We start from the raw sequence: 15,973 nt of genomic DNA, 5'->3' as shown, positions 1-15,973 counted from the left end.
TTGAGCAATATTTTCTCCAGTATTCCTGTCTTTATTTTACATTTCTTTTATCCTTATGTGTTTCCCTTCCTTCTCTCTCTCTCTCTAGTATATTTTTAATGGTATTTGTTGCTTCTGTTGCTTAAAAAGAAACCCATGAGTTTAATTTTATTCCCCCTTTTTATAATTATGTGATTTTGCTTTGAACCTTCCCATTACTGGAAAATATTTTTTCTAACCTATAACCCCTTTTTCCTCAATTACATTTTCCATTCTTTTACTTCTGTTTTGTTTTCATCCTTTATTTTCCCCCATTCCTGTTCTTCAGTTACTTCATTCATTTACAACTTCCATATTCTAAAAAAAACCTTTAATTTCAGGGAGTATTCTGTGTTAATTTTCACATTATCTGGTTAATGATCAGTGGTGATGAGTTAGTAGGCTTTAAACTATTTAAGCATAGGTGTGTCTTGTACATTTTGATAGTTTCCATAAAAGTTCGTTTTCTAAGCAGTGAGTGGAGTTGAGCACTGAACCCTCAGAAACAGGATGATCACTAAGAATATCCCCAACAATGCTGGTAAAGTTATGCAACCCACCAATAGACAATCCTATCACAAAAAAAACATAAGAAATATGAAAAATCAGAGCAAAATGGCTTCTCTAAACAATGATGACTCTTCAACTACTGAAATCAAAGATATGTAAAATAGGTAAAATGGGGAATGATGATTTCAGGAATTTACTAGTAAAATTGATCTACACATTTTCAAAGGCTCAAACAATCAGAAAAGGGAATATCAAGGATGAAAAACAAAGCTGACAAAATTTTACATTTAGATATCACTAAGGTATATAACGAGCATCCCAGAGCCATGAAATCAAGAGACTAAATCTGAGAATTCACACGACACAAAATGAAAGATAGGGAGGATCTACTCAATTCAATAAATTACAAAAAAATCTCACATCTAAAGACAAAAGGAGACATTCAAATGCTATAGACATTTAGAAACTCAAGCAACCATAACCAGAGGAGAACTTATCTGTGATACACTGTATTCAAAATATAATAAATACAAAGCAAAGGAACAAAATCAAAAGGGAAAATGTTAAACACATAATGATAATACTAGAGTTTTCATCAGTAAGTATACAAGCCAAGAAAACACAAAATGGTATGCTTCAAGCAGTGAAAATACTAACCCCCAATCAGCTATAACAAACAAAAGTATCTTTGAAAAGTGTTGCATAAATAAAGCCATTTCAAGATAAGCACAAACTAACATAGTTCGTAACAACTAAGTCAGCATTGCTGTAGATACATGTAGGGAATGCTGTGCACAGAAGAGAAAGTCTCAATCATAAGAGCAATGGAAAAATAAATTTCATTAGAGAAATTCATGAAGAAAGACACTTGGTTAGAATCTGTCATATGGAAATCACTCTGTAGTCCAGGCTGGCCTCAAACTTACAGAGATCTACCAGCCTCTGCCTCCTGAGTGCTGGGACTAAAGGTGTGCCCTACCACCGCCCAACTCAAAATTTAAATTCTTAAAGTTCAATGAAAATGAAAATTCAACTTATCAAACTTTTGTGATGCAGCTAAAGCATTTCTAGTCGAGAACTCTGTAAGTATGAGTGCTTATGTTAAAGCAACATAGATCTTCCCCAAAATAACTGTGCTGGTTAGGTTTCTAAGATTTATTTTTAAAGTAGGTGCCTGATTGTGTATCTGTGGATGGATATGCCCATGAGTATGGGTTCCAGAAGAGGCTATTCAATGGTATTGCATCCCCTGAAGTTGTAGTTACAAGTAATTGTGAGCCACCTGATGAAGGTAATAGCCCCTCATCAGGACCAGTAAGCACTGTTAACTTCTGAGCCATGCCTCCAGTGCCTGTAGTGATTAATTAGCTGTTAACTTTTCTAAATCCATAGTCACATGGGAAGAGATTCTTGGTGGGGAATTATCTAGATCAGTTTGGTCTGTGGCAGGTTTGTGGGGGGGGGTTGTCTCGATGGTTAATTCATGTGGAAAGACTTGGCCCACTGTGGGTGACACCAATCCCTAGGAAGTGGTTCCTGAACTATGAGACTGGAAGATGCTTTCTATCTGCTGTTGACTGTGGATGCTACGTGACTAGCTCCATCAGCTTCTGCCTTGCCTTATCTGAAATGATGTACTGTGACCAGGATTTGCAAGCTAAAGTCAATTATTTTGGCAAAGTAATAAAAATATCACCTTTCAATATTTTACATTCAATATTGTCCTACACTGTGTGTAAGTCTTACAACTCCTTAAAGGCTAGTTGACATTTGTTTTTCTTCTTTTCTCAATTGCTTTTCTTTCTTTTAATTATCATCTTACTACAAAATTAATATGAATGATACTATCCCAGTTTCACAATTCCCCATACTGTATTACATCAATATATATTCCCATCAATTTCTAAATGAATGACATTTTCTGGAATGAGAATCTTTCAGCAAGTGTGGGCAGCTTGGGCTAAGGTCCATGTCCCTTCGTAGTGCATTTTAAGCTGTGTGTCACATTCTTCAGATGTCTGTGTCTTCTTTTTCTAAATATAATTTTTTTTGCCATGGAGCTCCATGAAAGGGTAATAGAATTTTTTGAATTTTATTTCCATGTGCTCTGAAAAATCTAGAATAAGAATGTAGCCAGAATCATTTTACAGAGCTTATAATACTGGGTAGAAACAGAAGCTCCATTCATCTGAACACCTGGTGACTCATTAGGTTCCACTAACTGTGATTTTTAAAATGTTATTTCAACTACCATATACGGTAGCTGAGAGAGTTTCCTGTTGTGTTTTTCAGGAATGCTCAGTGCATCGTGGTGTCTGCATAAGACCACTATTCCAAACTGAATAAACAGGGAAGGTTTCCTTTTCCAGAGGAACCATAGTGACAGCCACATTCTAGAAATTTCTAAGCAAACCTGGGCTTGGGTTATAGTCACATTAACAACACACAATAGTATCAAGTCTTCATGAAATCCATGCATTTGAAATGCAGAAAACTGCAGTACAAAGCAGAGTTCCTGGCAACACCTTAGTTACAGTCATGAATCTTGAAAGCCTAGTGATTATTTAAGTTTTCTCCTATAGGCATCGGTACTTTACTGTAAGAGTCAAGTTGAGTCACCTAGTTTGAGTATTCATGTCTAACAAAAACACTGGAAAGTATTATTACACCATCTACCACAGTGACAACTGGAATGAATTCCCAATGGGAATTGTGGTATTTGTATAAAAAAACAACATGCCTCAGAAAAATCCCAACCAAGAGGATGTTTCATTTAGTATTTTGTGATAACAAGAGGAAAATTTGAAAATATTTTAACCTACACACTGACTTTAGAATGCACACACACACACACACACACACACACTTATACACACACATACATAGGCACACACAACAATAGTTGTAGAAGAGGTCATGAACTTGAGAGGGGAGGGGTTGGGCACTCAAGGAATTGAAGTATGAGAGACAGGGGTGGAAATCATGCAAATACAGTGAACCCATATACAAAATTCCAAAATAAAGAATATGAAATTCTTCTTACCTACACTTAAATCAAAGTATTACTTATAAGCCAAATAGTCCTCGGTATAGTTCTGATAGCAGTACTCATCTATTAATTTAAAGACTGACCATGTATGTTTGCATCACAAAGGAATTCTTCTAGATTTGACAACTTTCCACGCTTCCAAGAGTGCTTTCTCTTTGCCCTACACAAAGTGACCTCTCATTGGGTGGTTGTTAGAGCTTGCTTTAAATCTGTTCGAAGCCTATCAATGAACTACTTTAGAGTTTTGCTTTGCATTAATGCTCCCTCAAAGATGCCTGCCTCATGGTGTTCTTGCTCAGCTGACTTCTCTCTGGTTGCATCCTCTCTGTCATCCTACGAGTCATCATGAGGGGTTACTCTATTTATCTCTGGGCTTTCTAAAGAACTGTCTCAAGATTGGTGCCCGTACCCAAAGTAAACCTTCTCATTTCACAGCGCCAAGATGCTTCCACTGCAAGCCATCACACAGCAGCTTGCCACTCTAGGTCCTGTACTAAGCTGTGTGATAGCAAAAGTGGAAACCAGTATTTCTAGCAGCTACTGAGTATTCCGTTTAGTTACCTACTGTGCCAGGTAAGAACAGAATATGACATGAATATCTTTCCTAAGTGAATGTCCCACTGAGTGTGGAAAATAATAACCTTATTTCATAGGATTGCTAGGTGTCTTGTGTTAGTTATAGCACTATTTCTCGTGCCATGCCTTTCATGGCATAAGGAAAATCTCAGGAGCTCTGTGTCAGAGCACCTCTCTAGCAGAGGAAAGATACAACTTCCCACAGTGCATAGCTATTATTCCCACAGCTATATTTTTCATCCAAAGATTTGATCATACAAGGTAAATAATAGAGTGTATCTTTGTAAGTAGCCCGGCCCTAGTGCTAGCATTTTCTTTCCGTTGCTCTACTGGCTGAGAATTTATGCTTCTAAAGCTACCCTTAAGCTTCCAGAGGCCATGTTGATGTCCATTGTCACTGCTGCCACTGGAGGCTAGGATGAGATTGGTGGAGATCATATAGAGATGGCCATGGTCCATTCATTTGCCAGAAACCATGAGGAAGTCCATGACATGTGTTGCTACTGGTTGATATGGGCAAGGCATCTTCCGCTGCTGTGGTAGTAATGACTCCAGACCCTAACTGAGAATGAGAGACATTGAGGACTTTTGAGAAAACCTTTCATATGGCACCTGTTCTAGAAATAGTCTAAAGAGGAAGCCATTAAAGAAATTACTTAAAGTCGGTAATAAAGATGCTGAAGTGTAGCTCCTCACAGTTTCTAGCAGGGGGGATGGCTAAGTACCAAGTTTTCTTTAAGGGGATGACTACTGGGAGTCTGACCATACTCCATTGAGTATATGGGTAACACAAATTGGACATTGCATATTTGTTTGTTTGTTTGTTCTGGTTAGGGAGACCATAAGGGTTTGAGTGTGGACCTGGGAGGAATGGGAAGCAATTGTGGTCAGTCCATTGTTTGAAAATCCCAAATAATAAAAATATTATGTTGGGGGGGTAAAGGTTAAAAGATCAAATGAATGAACAAATGTCAGAGGACTACCATCTCTATGCAAGTTTCACACACAACAGTTCCTCGGAGGCTGAAGGATGCCCCTGGCTGCAGGATGGTACCCCAGGGAGCAGCTGTACTGGTCTGGCATGCACCCACGGCACACCTCTGACAGAAACATCTACCACTTAGCCAGAACAAGCCAGCAAGTTTGTGACGCTGTCCCAAAGGAAAAGAGACTGTTGTTAGCTTTCCCGAATGTCATAGACTTGAAAGCAATAGGTCATATTTCTGGAAAGATCTGGACAACTAAATGCATTTTCACGTGGCTTTATCTCAATATTTGGTAATGTTTAAACACAGCCTATGGTCGAGTGAAGCCATTCCCTGCTGTTAGGAACACTTTTTTTTTCTTTTTCTCCCCTGCCCACCCCAGATGGGCTCACAGTTCTGTATTTAGCTGCATGTGCTCACGCTATGTTCACTTGCCTTGGCTTCTGTTACCCAAACCAACCGCACTCCACTGGATGGCAGCTGCTGTAGCAATGTGCCTGCCCTGTCCAAATTCATGAGTGGAGATTTTCCACCCACAGTGTCAGGTACAGAAACCCAAAGAAGGATCAAAATTCTCAGCGCAAAGAAGGGAGAATTCCAGTGTCACAGTCCTACTCCTAAGGTACAGTTGTCTGAACTATTCCCGCTGACAGGATAATGGTATAAGCTACGAGTTTTTTAATCACGTTGATCCTAACCCTAGGCTAACTTCATTGCATATATTATTTAATAAAATGCTTTACTTTTAAAGGTAATCGATATGAAAATTGCCTATAAAGTAACTGACCAAACTCTTAGCTACTCAAACGCGTCCCGATCCTTCTGTTTTAAATCATAAATGGTTTTAATTCAGTTGAGCTGTTGCTCTCCTCCTGTTTGCGGTCTCTGTGGACTTGCTGCTGTGTGATACCAGTTACATACTTGCGGCCCGCTAATCTCTCCCCACCCTGCCAGTTTCCCTGCTCCTAACCACAGAGTGACAACACCAGCTCTGTCATGCCACGGAAAACAGGACTCAACATTTCAGGCGAGCCAGCCCATCAAAGAGTTTCCTGGGTTGTGAAAATCCTCTTAAACACTTTTATACTGCACCAGCCTCTGATTCACCTGCTTCTCTTTGGGTCGCTGGCCACGTGACAACTTTCCGTGTCACCTTTGGCACCAGAGACTACCTATAAAGCTGCAAGGTGATTATACAGGTCTGTCGGCACGTGAGGGTAGAGCAGAATCCTGTTTTTATGCTACCCTAAGCCAAGGCATTCCAGTACCTTGAGCTGGTAGTGAACCTTTGGTTCTGCTCACAGACTGGGCGCAGTGTCTGTTGAAGCTGGGAAGTGCCAGTCACATATAGAAGAGGCTACTTTCAAGAGTGAGCTCTGACCATCACACCTTTCTGCATGTTTAACTTATACGTCTCATGACCATATTCAGCTAAGGCTTGGGAAATCTCAGAGCCTAGGTTGTTCCCGGTTCAAACATCAGTGCACTGGCAGGATCAATGACACTTTTTATATCTGACTTATCCAGCAAATCATCACTCACTAAGCATGACCATGTTACTGTATCTGAACTTTTGCTCTGAGGTGCTTCCTTACCAACATAACCACCAGGACTCTGAGCCAGCCTGGCTGGAGATTTTTATTCATTTTTATTTTTATATTGTGCTAACTTGCAATTTTTTTATTGATTGACTTCATTTCATTTTATTTGAGACAGGGCCCTGTGTAACCTAGGGGGGGGGCCTGAAACTCAATAGGCAGCCAAGGATGAACTTTGAACTGTTCCTTTAGACCTTTGACTCTGCTTCTAGAATGCTGGGATTACAGGCCTGTGTCAATGTGCCTATCTCATTGATTGGCATTGTGAAGGTTAAATTGGCCTAGAATTTCTTGGATAAACCTCTTTTGGTGATGATGTATCATCCTTTTTGTATTCCTCTGTATTCAATTTGCTAGTATTTTCACACATTTGGTTCTATTTTTATTTGTCTCTGTTCATGAAGGGTGCTGGACTGCAATTTTCTTATGATTTTTGGGCTAGCATCCCAAGAGTCTGTCTGCCAGTATCATCACTTTGCCTTAAGTGGTAGCAGAATTCACCACTAACATGATTTGGGCCAGGAGTCATATCTGTTTGGCATTTCCTTGTAGAGGGTGGATTCATTTCTCTACTACACGTAAGGCTATTCGGATTTTTTAAAAACTTCATCTTGAGTCAATTTTGATAAACTGTGATTTTTTTCTTTTTAGATTTACATCCATTCATTCACTTAAAAATGTAACAAAATAAAACATAAGAAACCCAAGAAGTATCTGATATAGGTTCCATCTTGTGGAATAAGCCTTAAATCAGATATCTTGTTGGTTGCTTACTCATATAAAATGTGTGCCACTACTGTCTGGTATATCTTATAGATAGTACACCATTGTTGTTAAACAAGAGTTTGTGACTGGCTTGGTTTCATTGTTTCTCTTTTGAGGCATTCAGAGTGCCTTCCTGTAACAAAGATACCGGAACATAGGGGTGAATGCTCTATGTAGACACCAGATCAACATCTCCATGTTCAATAAGTTGTGTAGGTATTGTCTTCAGCGGTGCCTTGTGCCAACAGTGTTCCGTTCAGAAGCCATTTTCTTAGTCAATGCACTCAAAGCTACTCCCTACTTTTTCCTCTAACAGGTTCAGTGTATATGCTTTTATGTTGAATTCTTCCATCCATTTGGAATTGAGATTTATGCACGCTGATAAGTATGGCTCTATTGTTATCTAAAAAGAGTACCTGATTGTTTAGATGTCAATTGTAATCTGAATGCTTTCATTTTTTATTTCATTTCCCCACTTTTTTAAGTTTAACTTAAAATGCATATTCCATTATAAAATCTATTTTTATTTATTATTTGTCTGTGTAGGTTCCTCCTGGGGCCAGGAGAATACATTAGATCCTCTGGAACTGGAGATACAGACAGTTGTGAGATGCTCAGTGTCAGTGCTGAGAACTGAATTCAGATCCTCTGAAGGGCAGCAAGGACCCTTAACCCTTAAGACATCTCTCCAGCCTCTCTAAATATACATTTGCTTTCCAATGGTCATTTTAAATCAATAGTTTGATTATGTCTGCTTTGAGACAAGATCCTTTATCTAAGTCTGCCCTCTGATCAATAATTCTAACACTTGAACACCCTAAGTGCTAGGATTATGGAACCATGCCATCATGCCCATCTTAAATTGCTAGGTCTTAATGTTAGATAAAACATGGATGAAAAAGGGAGTTCACTGGCAGCATCTTCTAAATCACTAAATCCACCCACCTTAATAAATATATTTTAATGTAGACCATAAACAAAAGTATAAACAGTGATAGTTTATTGTTTGATATAATTAGATTCAAATCTCCTTAAAATATTGAGCTAACTCCATCTAAGTTCTTTCGATAAGTTGAAAAGGTAAGAGAATAGAAGTTAAATCTCAAAACAAATTACCACTGTTTTTAATCTGTTTTTAAAATAGAGAAGAGTTATCACAGCTAAACGGCTCTGCAGATTACATACACTCCGAATCCAAATCTGACCCAAAGCCCTCAAGCGTCGTCTATGCAATGTATAGCAGTGGATCAAATTGAAATAGTCCATTCTATCCAACACTTCCCAGGATGTAGCAATTCATAACAAAGGATGCTTCCGAGTCAATAGAGACTGGGGTGCTCCAGCCAATGCTTAACACAGCAGGGAAGTGACTATAATGCTTGGTTCTTCACAAGGGAGCTAGGATAGAATGAAAATAATCCATACCGCTTCTCATGGAGCAAAGAGAGGACTTCTGACAACAGACCAAATAATTTATCTCAGTTCAGCATAAACATTGCTACACAACATTTTCCAGAGTATATAAAAAGATGTATGTGAAGGAGGGAAATTATATTGCTCACTTCTGAAGAGTACGCCATTTAAAAATTATACTTACTGTTTGTGTATGTGCATCTGTTTACAGGTTTGCAAACATGCCCAAAGCAGGCACGTGGGGATTAGACAACTTTTGGGAATGAATTTAATAGTCCATTCTCTCCTTGGGATCCCTCTGGGGTCATCAGGCTTACTCAGCCTATACTTCTACCTGCGGAGCCTTCTCACAACCATGAAAGCTCTGGCCTTTCACTGTGGAGAAAGCTGTTGCTTTCATTTGATCTGTGGCTATTGTTGTTGGGGTGACAATAAAAAAGCATGCAAATATATGTGATTTCCTCTCAGTGTCTTTTCCTCTGATTTGAGGGAATAAAATTGGAATGTTATTGAAGTTAGAAAATAACCCTTACCATTGAGGTCCTAAGACAGAATCTGATCTAAATAATTACCAGTTTTTTCCACTTACTACCCAAAACTGGAGGACAGATAGTTTACTTCTTAGGCAAAATGGAAATACCATCAACCACATTTCTTCTGTATTTCAGCTCAAATGAAAAAGGGAATGCTTTGGAGCTTGGTAACTTTTTCAAATATTAAAATGCCAAAGATGATTACCTTTCTCTAGTAATGTGTCTGGCAGGATAATTTGGGTGTGTCCTCCTCATATTCACTTTGTCTCATTCAGGAGACCAACCTTTTGTTTAAAAATAAAAATTCTAGGGACTTTAGGAACATGAGAAGCAGAAAGAAAGAAAATGATATTGAAGGTTCAGGAATTCTGAGCACAACAAAAACAACAAAAAGATGCCTTTGATTATCTGAATAGCCTGAAATAGAAAAGAATTAATCTGTAAATTCCCTGATAAATGGCCCTGTGTTCTATGCCACAACCACCAACAGATACCAAGAATTCTACAAAGAATTTTATAGGCTTTATAAGGAGCCAGGTCCATGGTTCCATAGATGATCAAATCTTACGAGTCCAAGAGTACCACATAATTAGCAGACCTGAGATTACTGTGTAAATTAGATTAACATAACAGCAGAGATCAGCAGCTGAAAGAGACTGCCCAGTGCATTAGACTAAGCAGGGTCACAAAACTTCGGAGGATCGGGCAAATTCATCAAACTGACCAAGAAGGCCAGGATTCATCCCTCAAATATTTTAAAATACTGCTTACTGAATTTGTTCTCTGACATGTTATATATGGATGCAATGCACTCTGATTACTATCACCCAACCTGCAATAGCTCCCTCCCACCCTCCCCCAACCCCTCCCCTCCTCATTACAAGATCCTTTCATACATTCATATCTTCTTTTGTTTTCAAAGTGATAATTTTGTACAAATATGCATATTTATTTTGCTTTGATGAGAAGTAAACTTTCTCTCTCTCTCTCTCTCTCTCTCTCTCTCTCTCTCTCTCTCTGTGTGTGTGTGTGTGTGTGTGATGTTTAGTGTAACTAAAAAGTACCCAAATAAGTGTATTTGAAAATATCCTGTCTTGTTCTGTATACAATATGAGTGTGTCCTTTGACGATGAATAACCCATTGGAGTGTGCTCAGCTTTGGTTACCTAATCATTCTAATGGCAATAATCACTGCCATCAACTTGTCTCATACAACCAGTAGCTGGAGAATTGCCAATAGTAGTCATAGAGCTAGAAATCTGCATTAGTGCTATTGCTGCTTCCATCCTTTGATTATTCTGAGGTATATCTTGAATGCCTATTATTTAGACACCAACCAGCAGACACAGTTTCTCTCCCAATGTAGAAAATGTAAATATTGCAAATAACCCAAATATATTTTATATTTTCATATGTGGATACATATATATACATATATATAGATAGATAGATAGAGAGATATGCATATTTAACATTGTTTAGAAATGTGAATAGATACTTCATGTCTATATAGAGTATATTAAAATGAATACAAGTAACATTATAGAGACTGAGCAGGCTGTACTTGGGTTTTCAGGAATGTACATATACATGCATGGAAGAAAAATTGATGGCAAAACAGACCATGAGTTTGAAAAATAACAAGGGAAGATTTAAGGTAGGAAATAAAAGGGGAAATAATGCAACTGTAGTCTCAAAAACAAGTAACATTTTAAAGGAGTATGGTAACAAAATGATAACTTAAAAGCGGAGCAATAAAACTATCACCTAACTAAGAGGGTGCCTGACTCATTTTTGGTCATTTGAATAATATTCAAACATTATAAATTGGTTTTTTAAATGTCATACCAATAGCCAACATTTCATGGCAAACTGGTTTGAAATAGAGCATGGTATTTAACCAAGCAATATTTTTTTTTGCTGTAGGTCAGGGAAAACAGAGCTTCAGGACTAGGAAATGTGGAGAGTGGAAAATATTTAATCAACAGTTAACCCTCTGAAGGAAAATCACTAGTTTCATAAAATGAATCAGATGGCTACATTACTCTTGGTATTATGGAGAGGGGTACTGGATTTGCAATTTCTTTCAATTTAAAGAGGAAAGGATATAAAGCTGTAATGGAGTGGGTGGGAAGAGGTATGGACTCTACAATATTCATTCCAAGAAAGAATAAGAACCAGAAGAGCTATTTTTATAAATTATGTACACTAGGGGAAAATGAATTAAACATTGACACACTTAAGGGATTTGAATTTCACTGATTTAAGTCATTTTCATAGAAATCTAGTGAAGATAACGGGAATATTGAGTTTTGAAAAATTATGGAGTAGTGACATTCAAATTCCTTAGAAGTGTCAGGGGTTCAGTACTGTGAAACTGATAAACAATCTATCCCAGCAAGAATTGTGAAACCTTCAGTCAAGTGTTTCAAATCTTCTACTCCACAAAACACTAAGTGATGGATAGAACACATGTAGCAGGATGTCCAAAGATCCCATAGAGACAAGGTGAGGAGTAAGGAGTCAATACTTCACCATGGTAAGACCTCTCAACAAAGGGCAACACGAATTGTTACTGGAGATCTACTGCCCCTTCTCTCTGTCCAGCAAGGAATCAGAAATGATTGACGTTTTCCCAAGAAAAACCCTCAATGATGAGTTTTGGAAAGTCATACCTGTACAAAAACTTACACACAGTGGCCAGAGAATGACTTTCAAGGCTAAGGCAACTTCAGCTTTTATTACTTGCTACAATAAAGAAAAGACTGTTTCAATAAAAAATACATATTCTTTAGAGGAATATGAGCAATGACAACACAGTATTTACATATTACGTATCCCTTCTAAAATCTAGCCACTGTGACAGTGGCCACTTTGAAAGCCACACAGACTCTTTTATTATGTTCACATATGCACACACACACACATACACACATACACATGCATACACACACATACACACACACACACACAGAGAGAGAGAGAGAGAGAGAGAGAGAGAGAGAGAGAGAGAGAGAGAGAGAGAGAGAGTCAATTAGACTTCTCTCTGCAACTGTTAAATTGAGAAACAGGCATTGGAAAGGATTCTACTCCACAAAGGAAAGGATGAAACTTGCTATTTTATAGAAATGATTAAGAAATCCATTACAGATGAACCAAAGATGTATTAGAAAATAAATAAGAACAAAATCATCAGACTTAATGGTGCAAAATGACTTGAGTTCATCATTTGCATTGATAAGTGCCACTAGGGTTGAGTTATTTGTGATGCTACATTCTCTCCTGTGGTAAACAAGTGTGGCATTTGGTTTGGAGTCTGTTTAGTTGGTTGGTTGGTTGGTTGGTTTCAAGCTATCAAACCTTGAAGACCCTGATGCTCTTAAATTTATGCAAAGAGATGGGAAGTAACCACAACATTTATTATAAAGACTGCTAATGTACTCATGTTTTGCAATCTCCTGTCTCTCAATGCTGAGATAATGAACAATAGTTGTCATAGGGACACATTAGCATGATTCTAGGTAGTAAAATAGGTAAGAGAGCCTTTCTTTAATTCTAAAACTGTGGTCCCATTTAAAACCCTAAAGGGGATCTTGGCTAATAGGATAAGGATGATCCAGTGAGAGCAGTATCTAATCTCTAGAAAAATCATCATCTGTTCCTTCACAATCAAGTTATACTTACAGTGTTTTAGAGAGGATGGCAGCATACTTGTGTCAGTGACAATAGACATGCTCATAACTACAACATGGTGAACTAGCTATTAAATAATAACGTGTATTGAGCTAATACTAATGGAACTGCACATTACCTTAGGTTATCTAGTAATACATAGAATCCATTTTTTTTGGTTTTTCGAGACAGGGTTTCTCTGTGGCTTTGGAGGCTGTCCTGGAACTCGCTCTGTAGACCAGGCTGGTCTCGAACTCACAGAGATCCGCCTGCCTCTGCCTCCTGAGTGCTGGGATTAAAGGCGTGAGCAACCAACACCCGGCCATAGAATCCATTTTTAAGTTGTCTCCATAGAACTTTTAACTGGTAGATCCATTTAATCTAAACAAGTAAAATCTGAAAAGTCTAGTGCTCTAGAGTTTGAATACTCTACTATGTGGTGATGTTTTACTTTTCTCTGCATTATTCTGTCTTTAACACTGAGGTAATAAGGCCATATATGTTTACTTGTTGCTTTAGTTATCACTATACTTATTTCTTATGCCTATTCTAATAGCATTAGGTATATTTTTAGAATTACCCAGCTATTTCATGCTCTGGTGGACATTATACTTACTTGTGTGATTCAAGAACATTCTTTTGACTCAGACATTTCTTAGAATAGTTTCTCTAGGGCTATTTGTTTCTGTGTCATCTCCTGATGCAAATAGTATGACTACAAATTCAGTAACGAGGTACTAACCCTTTTCTCTTTAGAGGCTGCCACCATTCTCTCTCTTTAAATCTTGATATCAGTGCACACACCTAGACCACCACTAGTGTTCTCTAGATCACTTCTCACCTTATACATGATTTAAAGTACCTCCATTTACCGTTCTCTGAGATGACAGTATAATTAATCTTCCTATGAGGTGAGATATTATTTTTCTTCCTGCATATTTAACATCTGAGTTTCTATATTATTAGTGCTAATACGGAAGTCTTTGAGACCAAAACCTTCGTCTCATGGATTTAGTTTCTATGGTCCTCTTATCCCAGAGTATGTCAATGTTGGGGATTGTGGGCTGCTGTCACCCCTCTCTGCTTCTCTTTTCCCCCGGTGCTTATTTGCATCTCCAGTATTTCAGCATTCCACTTGTTCTCACTCGTTTTAATACTATATCCCCAGTTGAAACAAACACTGCCCCATTGGAAAGAGCCCCACAGTGACTGCTGCCTTATTTTCAATGTGTGTATATAACGATTAATTCATTCACTTACTCGCACGATGGAATTATTATTCTTATATGCCAATGTCCTTGTATCTGCTACAGAGCATGTTTATTATCATGGGAGAAGGCAGTTTCGGGTTCTGGAACCTTTCAACCTGGCCTTTCCCACTGTTATTCATGATTTCTAGACATTTATGCCCACAAGGTGGGGGAAAGTGGGGATGTCAATGTGTTTAATGATTGACAAGGGAGATGACATAGCATTTATCATAAGAATTATGCTCTCTGGTTGTGTCCAGTTGTCTCAGTGTTTCCCTTTCTCTAGTAGTCCCTATCTTTCTCAGGTGTGGAGCTTTCCCTCATGGATATTCACAGGCAGGCATGTCCTCCGTTTCTTCTAATCTCCACCCTGCTCTTTCTCTACCATGACCTCAGTCCCTTTCCCTTCTCCGTCGTCTAACCAGACTATCAAGACTCTGTCTCTCAAATCCTTTTAAAAAATGTTTCAAGCATCAGCGTCCTTCACTGTGTGCCACTATATTTCACTGCACTCAGAGAAATGACTCAATCGCTAGAATCTAGAGAACCTCAAAATCAGGATTTGAAGACCATCAGTGCTTGAAATCGAATAATTTATTCCACCACTGTTGACTTTTGCTATTACTCTCTCTTTTGCACTTGCCTCATAAGGTTCATAGAATTCCTTAGCGTCACAAAGCCCCGCCTCCTCAGAAGGCCCTTTATATCTGTACCACCTCTGCCTCTTGAATGACTCATCACCACTGCTCTTCTAAGGCCTGGTGTCACCCACCAGCACAGAGACAGCTATCATCAGTATAGAGGTAGAATGCGATTGTTGCTTTTGAAGTCCTCTGGCCTGTCCTTACAGCTCTTGTCATGGTCATTAGGAACAACTTCTTAGAAAAATAAAAACCTGCAGACTCTCAGTGATGGCTCACAGCTAGTACTCCACAAATATTTGTTGAGTAGAATTGAAATTCTAAGCCAATGCCACCTTTCTTCTCCAACCTCAAATTGACAGTGTGCAATTACCTGTAAGCCTGTGCTTTCCAAATGACTTCAGCAAAGAGAAAAGACGAGAGATACAAGGGAGTGAGGACAAAGACCAGGTTCTGTGGCAAAATCGCAAACTAGTTATTGCACAATCCTAAACTGAAAGCGTCTTGACCACAGACGTCCACTTTTAAGTGGAAACCCTGTAATTAAAAAGGACTCTTTGTATAATGGAAGCAGTAACTTTGGTCAACAATTCTCTCATCACTGATTTGAGAATCTTAGACTAGGTGATTCCAAGGCAGCAAGGCTTAAAGTAAAAGAAAGTATATCCAAATCATAATCAAAAGGAAATGTTACACAGACAATTGTTGAGTAGAATTTTTTTCAGGACTCTAAATTTAACCACATAGGCTTCTTTTCCAAGTATCCTCCCAGTCAATCTCTGGGAAACAGGATTTTAGTTTAATACCAAACCACATTTCTTCACAAAGATGGACCGGAAATTTGTTTTAATTATTCCTTGACCACAGTTGTCTGTGCTCCATACACGGAATGCTAGAAAGATGGTGGTAAATTTTTTCAATCTTAGCAAGCTGAAGCTACAAATGTAAGGAATGGGCAGTGT

General features: G+C 38.4%; 1 long non-coding RNA gene across 1 annotated transcript in view; it reads right to left on the bottom strand.

The window, feature by feature from the left end:
- The window catches only part of LOC121133713, a 163,968-nt gene that overhangs the window by 26,423 nt on the left and 121,572 nt on the right, over positions 1-15,973 (bottom strand). The window lies entirely within an intron of this gene.

The sequence above is a fragment of the Mesocricetus auratus genome, unplaced genomic scaffold (assembly GCF_017639785.1).
Source record: "Mesocricetus auratus isolate SY011 unplaced genomic scaffold, BCM_Maur_2.0 Super-Scaffold_100023, whole genome shotgun sequence".
In the NCBI taxonomy this organism is placed as follows: Eukaryota; Metazoa; Chordata; class Mammalia; order Rodentia; family Cricetidae; genus Mesocricetus; species Mesocricetus auratus.
This window is presented reverse-complemented; position numbering and strand designations above follow the sequence as displayed.